The 10,422-nt window shown below is 42.8% G+C and overlaps 1 pseudogene; it reads right to left on the bottom strand.

Moving 5' to 3' along the window:
• Gm30674 (predicted gene, 30674) lies at positions 5,706–6,556 on the bottom strand (annotated as a pseudogene).

Here is a 10,422-nt window from a genome sequence, read left to right as displayed (position 1 = left end):
AAGGGTTCCACTACTCATGTGGGGATTCACTTAGTATGTGTGTGCAGACTTACTATGCGTGCGCAGACAGCATTTGTGTGCAGACTTAGTATGTGTGTGCAGACAGTATGTCTGTGCAGACTTAGTATGTGTGTGCAGACTTAGTATGTGTGTGCAGACTTAGTATGCGTGCGCAGACAGTATGTGTGTGCAGACTTAGTATGTGTGTGCAGACTTAGTATGTGTGTGCAGACAGTATGTGTGTGCAGACTTAGAATGTGTGTGCAGACTTAGTATGCGTGTGCAGACAGTATGTGTGTGCAGACTTAGTATGCGTGCGCAGACAGTATGTGTGTGCAGACTTAGTATGTGTGTGCAGACTTGTATGTGTGTGCAGACAGTATGTGTGTGCAGACTTAGTATGTGTGTGCAGACTTAGTATGTGTGTGCAGACTTAGTATGCGTGTGCAGACAGTATGTGTGTGCAGACTTAGTATGTGTGTGCAGACTTAGTATGCGTGCGCAGACAGTATGTGTGTGCAGACTTAGTATGTGTGTGCAGACTTAGTATGTGTGTGCAGACAGTATGTGTGTGCAGACTTAGTATGTGTGTGCAGACTTAGTATGCGTGTGCAGACTTAGTATGTGTGTGCAGACTTAGTATGTGTGTGCAGACTTAGTATGTGTGTGCAGAGGGTCTGTGTGTGCAGACTTAGTATGTGTGTTCTGTGTTAGTATTGTTGTTTAGACGGTATGTGTGTGCAGACTTAGTATGTGTGTGCAGACTTAGTATGTGTGTGCAGACTTAGTATGCGTGTGCAGACAGTATATGTGTGCAGACTTAGTATGTGTGTGCAGACTTAGTATGTGTGTGCAGACTTAGTATGTGTGTGCAGACTTAGTATGCGTGTGCAGACAGTATGTGTGTGCAGACTTAGTATGTGTGTGCAGACTTAGTATGTGTGTGCAGACTTACTATGCGTGCGCAGACAGTATGTGTGTGCAGACTTAGTATGTGTGTGCAGACAGTATGTGAGTGCAGACTTAGTATGTGTGTGCAGACTTAGTATGTGTGTGCAGACTTAGTATGCGTGTGCAGACAGTATGTGTGTGCAGACTTAGTATGTGTGTGCAGACTTAGTATGCGTGTACAGACTTAGCGTTCAGGTGGTTGTTGAGTGTAATTATGTCATTTAACTCACTAATCAAATGAAAAGGCTTCCTGGTAAAAGTGTATTTTTTATCTCCCTCAACACAAGTGTTGAAATCCAGCACTGTGTACTCTAAGCAGTGTAACTCAATCACATTTAGTGATTTTGAACATAGGCTGGTCCCTCCCCTGGGCTGTGCCCTAGTTTCTGTGTTGTTCTTAAGGCCCTTCTGGAGGTTTATGGTTAGGGACCACCTCAGAGGCTCAATCACCCCCAAACAGCTTAAGACCTATGGTAACACACTCATCCACTTACCCACTGGCAAAACTAGGGGAGATTCATTTAATATGGAGAGGCCATCCAAGATGTGGGACAGCTGTAGAGATGGAGGTTAGCCTGTTGTGCTTGCAATGGAACCCTGCTCCCAAGACCTGTGCTCTCTCCATTTGACCATAAAGTCTGATATGGTGCTTAACTGGAACCCAGGTGTACATGAAGTTTGGTATTGTATTCCCTCTGAACTTTGTATATAACAACTGAATTGAACTCTTGGGGTTTGGTTCAGTCATCAAAGTTGAAGCCCTAGACCTCACTATTGAGGATGTTTGCTTTGGGTGACCACCTGCTTCTGACACCATGTTTATTAAATGAATGAGTACAAAGGAAAAAAAAACCACTCATGCAATGAAATAAAAATAACTGAATCTTTTTCTTTCTGATGTAGAACAGGCTTCTACAATAGGAAATGTCCAGGTCCCTGGCATTTCCCCAGGTCCCTGGGGGGGTCACTGTTTTTTGTTTTTTTTTGTTTTTTTTTTTTTTTGTTTTTTTTAGTTTGTTTTGCAGCTGCACTGTATATTTGTAAAGGTGTGTGTGTGTGTGTGTGTGTGTGTGTGTGTGTGTGTGTTTACAGGACAGAGGTTAACCTTGTGTGTATATATCCACAGGTTCCATGCAGCTTGCTTTAAGACACAATGACTTTCACTAGCCCCAGCTCTCTGTGTTGGTGATCATGTCAGAGACACAAATCTGAATCACACATGTCCTAGAACTCCTTCTGGAGGCATTTCCCAAGAGGTGTCTTTTCTCTTAGGAGGTCCTCTTTGCTGACTTTCCAAATCCCTCACAGCTGTGCCATCAGCCCCATGCTTTTACCCATCATGGTTACTTCAGGCCTTGGGAGCAAGTTTGTGAATATCGCCAAACAATTTAAATGTGGTGATTCCATGTTTTAGCTAATAAGAATTTAACTTGACATATCATGCTCCAGCTCGATCCTGTCTGTAGAGGGCAGCAGTGGTTGACATGGACATCCAGGCATTTAAGGCTGGAAGAGAAAATCCTAAATTGTGTCAAGACTCTTATAACAGAAAGTACAAGAGGAAAGACCACTGAGACTGAGAAGACACAACAGTTAGTGGGTTAGAGGTGGATTGCTGATAAAATGAGGAATATTTTCAAGTAAGAAGAGAATTCTGAGATCAGTTTTTTAAAATTTTCTTTTAAATATATGTAGTGGATCATTTTATATTAACTTGACACAAACTAACGTCATCTGAGAGGAGGGAAGCTTGATGAGAAAATGCCACAGTAAGATCAGACTGTAGGCAATTCTGCAAGACATTTTGCTAATTAGTGATTGACTGAGGATGGGGTCCTGCCCGTTGTGGGAAATATTAAAAAAGCGAGCCAGCGGGTTCCCATGTTAGTGCTGGCACTGGTGTATTCTTGCCAAGCTACTCTTCCGAGCTAGCCCCACTATGCCCAATTGCTGTGTACCCAGCTCTCTGTTGCTTGTCCCTGGAGCTGCTCGTTCTTCCTCAGCCATAAACTCACATAGTTGGTGATTCCACATTCTAGTAACTAAATATAACTGCCAACCTGGAGACTGCATATCACAATACCCAGTATCCCAGTAAAATCAAGACTCTTAAAGCTTGTAGTTAACCAATCAGATTTATTTATAGTGAAATCACAATTTACAAGATGCCAATACAATAATTTCAGACCCAATTGATAATAATAAAAGCTTTATGTCAATTACTCTAACCTCATTAAATCATCATGTTGGCCTCCATTCTCTTCTCTCTTTCCTCCCAGAAACACACACACTCTCTCTCCCTCTCAACTCTTATCTCTGCCTCCCTTTTCCCTGTCCAATTACAGGCCTCCTCTGCACTACCAGCCCACTATGGAGAATCCATCACCAGGCTAGTGGTCCTGGGTTCTGTAGAAATCAGGCTGAGCAAACCTCGGATATCAAGACACTAAGCAGGACCCCTCCATGGTCTCTGTATCAGCTCTTGCCTCCAGATTCTTTCCCTGTTTGAGTTCCTGTTCTGACTTCATTTGATGACAAAGAGTGATGTGGAAGTATAAGCAAAATTAAATGCTTTCCTTCCCAAGTTGCTTTAGTCATGCTGTGTCATCACAGCTATAATAACCCTGAGGAGGATAATTATACATATATATGTGTATATGTGTGTATATATAAATATATGTGTGTGTGTATATACATATGTATGTAATATATACTTCTTAATATATTTTTATTTAATGTAAAATTGCATTTAATGTATATTTTATTTTTCCATAAGAATATCTGTGAAAGTTAACTTTTTTCTATTTTTGTTTTCATTTTTTTAATAGATAATTTCTTCATTTACATTTCAAATGCTATCCCCAAAGTCCCCTATACCCCCCTCGTCCTGCTTCCCAACCCAGCCACTCCTGCTTCCTGGCCCTGGCATTCCCCTGTACTGGGGCATATGATCTTCACAAGACCAAGGGCCTCTCCTCCCTTTGATAGCTGACTAGATCATCCTCTGCTACATATGCAACTAGAGACACAGCTCTGGTGGGTACTGGTTAGTTCATATCGTTGTTCCTCCTATAGGGTTGCAGACCCCTTTAGCTCCTTGGGTACTTTCTCTAGCTCCTTCATTAGGGGTCCTGTGTTCCATCCAATAGATGACTGTGAGCATATAAGTCTGCATTTGCCAGGAACTGGCATAGCCTCACAAGAGATAGCTATATCAGGGTCCTCTCAGCAAAATCTTTCTGGCATATGCAATAGTGTCTGGGTTTGGTGGTTGTATATGTTTCCCCAACATTTTAAAAGGTACCTCCAAGTCCATATCCTTAGGATGATGGGCTCTTGGGTCTGAGACTCAGACTCTAGCTTCAGGGTTGTCTGGGGAATGTCTCGTCTTCTTTATCGTGCTTTCTGATGATGGCTTCTCTGACATTCAGTGTGGGTTACGGAGAATAATACTTGAAATTTTAATCATTATTTCTAATGTGCTATTCACTGAACTGTCTTTGTCTCTTTAATTGCAGGCTCTGTGCCACAAAGACTATTTCCATAAAGATTGTTCAGCTGTCCCTGCCTATTCAAACTCAAGGTACTTGGGTAATGGGGCTGTTTTGTTTGTTTTGTTCAATTTAATGGAGAAGTATTTTTTTTATTTTATGTATCTTTTTAATTAGGTATTTTTCTCATTTACATTTTCAATGCTATCCCAAAAGTCCCCCATACCCATCCCCCCACTCCCCTACCTATCCACTCCCCCTTTTGGGCCTGGCGTTCCCCTGTACTGGGGCATATAAAGTTTGCGTTTCCAATGGGCCTCTCTTTCCAGTGATGGCCAACTAGGCCATCTTTTGATACATATGCAGGTAGAGACAAGAGCTCCAGGGTACTGGTTCGTTCATATTGTTGTTCCACCTATAGGGTTGCAGATCCCTTTAATCCCAGCACTGCAGAGGCAGAGGCAGAGGCAGAGGCAGAGGCAGAGGCAGAGGCAGAGGCAGAGGCAGAGGCAGAGGCAGAGGCAGAGGCAGAGGCAGAGGCAGAGGCAGAGGCAGAGGCAGAGGCAGAGGCAGAGGCAGAGGCAGAGGCAGAGGCAGAGGCAGATTTCTGAGTTCAAGGCAGCCTGGTCTAAAAAGTGAGTTCCAGGACAGCCAGGGCTACACAGAGAAACCCTGTCTCAAAAAACAAAACAAACAAACAAAATGAATGAATTAAAAACAAGAACTATCACATTAAAAATCAAACAATATAGACCAACAGAAGGAAAACTGCCTAAAGTGGGCATAAACAAGAGTCGGAGACAAACTTGTTCCCTTGTTCAGGGATCTCATAAAAACATGAAATTGGAAGCTATAATATAAGGATAGAGGACAGGGTTCAGACCCATTCAGTCCCTGTGAATGCTACTCCAGTACCTGTGAGTTCATATGTGTGTGGATCGTGTTGACTTAAGAGGAGAAATCCTTGGTGTCCTCAATCCCCTCTGGTTCTTACATGTTGTGTGCCTCCTCTTCCGCACCATTCCCTGACCTCTGGGAGAGAGATGTGTTGAAGACATCCCATTTAGGGTTGAATGTTCTGCATAAAATATCTGCTGTGGGTCTCTATATTTAAGCAAGACATTTCTAAACACAGTACATTTGTTCATGCTTGCATACATGTATTTTGATTTGAATGGCACACATTTTCCTCCTCACTCCTTTCAGATCCACTCTCACCACTACCAGACCTGCAAAAAGCTTTTTACCCCATCTTCCCAGTTACCTGCAGGCTCCAGATGTTCTTTCCAGTGCAACATGAGCTCATCAAGCCAGGTCTTGCAGTCACCCTCTGTAGTCTTCTCTAAGAAGGAAGATCGAGTCCTGTCTTCCTTCCCTATTTCTATACTCTTCTTCAATCTAGGATCCAATTGAGTCCAGTTGCCAGTGCTTGTGTCAACATGAACATGTTCTTTCCATTGAGGCTAACAACACAAGATCCCCTGAAACTTTTATCTCCTTCATAATGGCAACACATCTCAGCCTGCAGAGTGAAGGGTTCTATGCCCATTGGAAAGAGATTATCTTCTGGCCTTGGTTATTCCTGTCTGCCTACTGACCATCCCTTCTCATCCACTGACCTTGCTTTACCCTCTATATTTTGCCCTTGCTGCTGGATATCTTAGATAGGACTAACAGTGATTCATTTTTTTTTTCTTCCATAAAAACAGTGAATGTCCCTAATCTGTCAACTTGTTCTTTCCTATGGGGGGGGGTGTCTGATATGCTCTTTTACTTATTTTGTAACAGGGGGATTTAATCTAAAACCTCATGTATGCTGCCAAACACCCCACTAATAAGCTACACACTAGCCCTATTGGGCCATTTGAAACTTACTTCTGATTGTGTTAGTCTCCTGCAATATGTGAAACAGCCTAACTTTGAAATTGTCAATTCCATCTTTCAGAGTGTCAACCTCTTTTTCACAGATCTTTGTAGCATTCATGCTGGCATGACACTTGTTATCCTTGTAGACAAAAAGAGGCTGTCTGTTGAGTAGGCCTTGAACTTCATGACTATGTTGTCCAGACTCTGACCTGTTAACCTTGTAAATGTTACAAAGAGAAGCAGTCTCTGTGAAGGAAACATGCAGTGAGGTTAGGGGCAGGGAGCAAGTGACTCAGAGAGAGTTTCTACCTATGAAACGAAGAATAGCCTTATGAAAGGGTGGAAAGAGAGGAGAGGCATGGAGGGCGGGAGAGGTGAAGGGACAGGGGAGAAAGACAGAGAGAGAAGAGGCTCAACCACTTTCACTCTGCTTCTCCCAACTGCCTACTCTACCATTTTAAATTCTTCACAATTTCTTCCAACTCTGAAAACTAAACTTCTGAAGTTCATTCCTTTTGATTGCCTGAGGTTCTTTCTCACAGCATTAAAAAGTTTGATGGGCCAGGTGGTGGTGGCACATGCCTTTAATCCCAGCACTCGGGAGGCAGAGGCAGGTGGATTTCTGAGTTTGAGGCCAGCCTGGTCTACAAAGTGAGTTCCAGGACAGCCAGGGCTATACAGAGAAACCCTGTCTTGAAAAAAAAAGCAAAAACAAACAAACAAACAAACAAACAAAAAGTTTGATGGACACAAAAGCGAATATTATGCAGTCCCAAAATCCTCACTTTGGTTGTGAACAAAAAGCCAACAAGGGCCTCCAATTAAAGTGCATATGATAAAAAAAAAAAGCACAAATTTTCTCTAGTACAAATTGGATTTAGGAGCTGGGCCAATGTATGGGCTGCATGTAACTAAAGAAAGAGCAGTGGACCATGAAGATGGTCCAACTAAAGCAACAGAGGCAGCATCAGGTTACTTGATCTTGGAAGAAGATGGAGGCAGAGCACAGTGAATGGGGGAAACTCGCCACTGCATTGGAAAAGGAATTTGTCCCTAAATATGACGCCAGGTTCCACCAACAAGATAGAACTCAGTGATGAGAATGATGATGGAAAAAGGAAAAAACAGAGATCTGAAGGGCCCAGTCTAACATTACAACCTGCATTTTGTATTTAGTCTCCATCTTATGTTACACTTATCCACAGGCTGAGCTCAGTTACTGTAAAAAACACAGCTTATTCCAGAAACCAAGACACCACTATCAACAGCCATAACTTTCCTAAAAACAGCCACTCCACCCTTAATAACCACCAATCAGCTCCAAAGAGGAAATTACCTAATATTCCAGTTGTTTTGAAAAAAATTACTCAAGTTAATCACAATTATTCATAATAAGCTAAAATCACTACTAGTCCATAGAAATGCTCCAAGCTACAATTTTCAAATGCTACCCAATCAAGTAACTGCTAAATTGTGATTTACCTGCCCTGCTGTAACTGTGATAAAAAGGCAAAGCTTCACCAGCTCGGGACCTTCCACACCCAACCACTGCATTGGAGAGATTCGAAGGCACAAGCTGGAGCTTGAACAAAGACTCTTTGCTTTGGCATATGAGTGGAATTCCTGCTTGACTATGGGGGTCTATGGGCAATCTGGGCATAATATTTTGGGGCTCTTACCACTTCATCAGGACCCCAAACCTTTAAAGTCAAAGACTGATTGTTAAGTATTCTCTGGATAATGTTTGTCTGAGCCTGCTTTAACTCTAGTAAATCTGTAAACCTGTGATTTAGCACTGACAACAGAAGACTGCAGCAGATCCACTAGACACCAAGAGTCATCAGTACCAAGAGACCTACCAGATCTCTTGATAAGGGGTTGGGTCCTCTAATTTCTTTAGAGACATTTCAGGTCATGCCCACTTTGTCATCATCTCACTTTCTCTTTTGTTATTGTATACCAATCGGCATTCATATTTCTGTGTTCTTTGCCTGTTTGTTTAAATCATGTCTGAATTATTTTCTTATGTTGAAGGTTAGAAGGATGGAACAGACCCAGATGTCTCCTTCTCCCCTCCTCCCCTCCCCCCAGTGCTTTTCCTGGATAAGTTTAAAAACTTTAGAACTGAGACCAGATGGTAGGATGGACAGACTAATCATTATTGGCAGGTGGAAGTTGCCAGGTTGGATGCTGGATGGCCACCTGAAGAGACATGTTACAGAAAGTCAAGGATGTCATCTAATGTCTGATCAGACACACAGACCATGTCCCCTACTTGGAAAGATCTCAAATACAACATACACACCTGACTAACACACATCCTAGTGGTTAAGAAGACAAGATAGAGAAACCTAAACCAACTGCCACCTCCACCTTTTTCGCAGGATGTGGATTTTCTTTCGTCTCCTTCCATCTACCAGCACTGGCCACTTCCCAAACCTAGAGTAACTGTTGGAGTGGAGAGAAAACCCATCAAGTTTCTAGTAGACACAATAGCCTAACATTTGGTCCTTACAGAGACGCATGGAAAACCATCAAACAAGTCATGGTTATAGGGGGCCACAGGCATCAATCAATATACATGGACTAACCAGAGAATAGTGGACCTCGGGACAGGATGGGCATCCCACATCTTCCTAGCCATGCCTGAAAGCCTCTACCTCCAATTAGGAGGAGAACTGCTAACATAACCAGGACTCAAATCACAATCGATCCCAAGGAAAATCCCACCACAAGTCAAGATGGGAACCAATACAGGCCTCACTTCACCTCTAGAAGATGAATATAGACTACACACAAAAAGATGAAGCGCACTGGAGAAGGAATTTCCACATGGCTGTCACAGTTCCCCTCAGCCTGGGCAGTGACTGGGGGAATCGGACAGACAGATCATCGAGACCCTATTTTGATAGAATTAATACCAGGATATCTGATGACACTGGAATCCAAGAAGGGGATCTTTCCCTGACTTAGAGATTTGGGGATTCTTTTTTTTTTATATTGATACAAAATTTGAGAATAATATGATTATTCTGAAGCAGGCATTGTACTGTGCAACTCATTTAAGAATACAAGGCTTAGGCCCAGTCTTTCTTTTTTTTTTAATTTTTTTATTAGGTATTTTCCTCATTTACATTTTCAATGCTATCCCAAAGGTCCCCCATACCCACCCCCCCAATCCCCTACCCACCCACTCCCCCTTTTTGGCCCTGGCGTTCCCCTGTACTGGGGTATATAAAGTTTGCAAGTCCAATGGGCCTCTCTTTGCAGTGATGGCCGACTAGGCCATCTTTTGATACAGCTAAAGACAAGAGCTCCCGGGTACTGGTTAGTTCATATTGTTGTTCCACCTATAGGGTTGCAGTTCCCTATAGCTCCTTGGGTAATTTCTCTAGCTCCTCCATTAGGGGCCGTGTGACCCATCCAATAGCTGACTGTGATCATCCACTTCTGTGTTTGCTAGGCCCCGGCATAGTCTCACAAGAGAGAGCTATAACTGGGTCCTTTCAGCGAAATCTTGCTAGTGTATGCAATGGTGTCAGCATTTGGAAGCTGATTATGGGATGGATCCCTGCATATGGCAGTCACTAGATGGTCCATCCTTTCGTCACAGCTCCAAATTTTGTCTCTGTAACTCCTTCTATGGGTGTTTTGTTCCCATTTCTAAGAAAGGGTAAAGTGTCCACACTTTGGTCTTCGTTCTTCTTGAATTTCATGCGTTTGGCAAGTTGTATCTTATATCTTGGGTATCCTAAGTTTCTGGGCTATTATCCACTTATCAGTGAGTACATATTGTGCGAGTTCCTTTGTGATTGGGTTACTTCACTCAGGATGATACCCTCCAGGTCCATCCATTTGCCTAGGAATTTCATAAATTCATTTTTTAATAGCTGAGTAGTATTCCATTGTGTAAATGTACCACATTTTCTGTATCCATTCCTCTGTTGAGGGGCATCTGGGTACTCCGGTAGTACTATGTCCAATTTTCTGAGGAACCGCCAGACTGATTTCCAGAGTGGTTGTACAAGCTTGCAATCCCACCAACAATGGAGGAGTGTTCCCCTTTCTCCACATCCTCGCCAACATCTGTTGTCACCTGAGTTTTTGATCTTAG

Source organism: Mus musculus, chromosome 10, assembly GCF_000001635.26.
Source record: "Mus musculus strain C57BL/6J chromosome 10, GRCm38.p6 C57BL/6J".
NCBI classification, from domain to species: Eukaryota; Metazoa; Chordata; class Mammalia; order Rodentia; family Muridae; genus Mus; species Mus musculus.
Note: the sequence above shows the minus strand (reverse complement) of the source record. Positions and strands in the feature narration are given on the sequence as shown.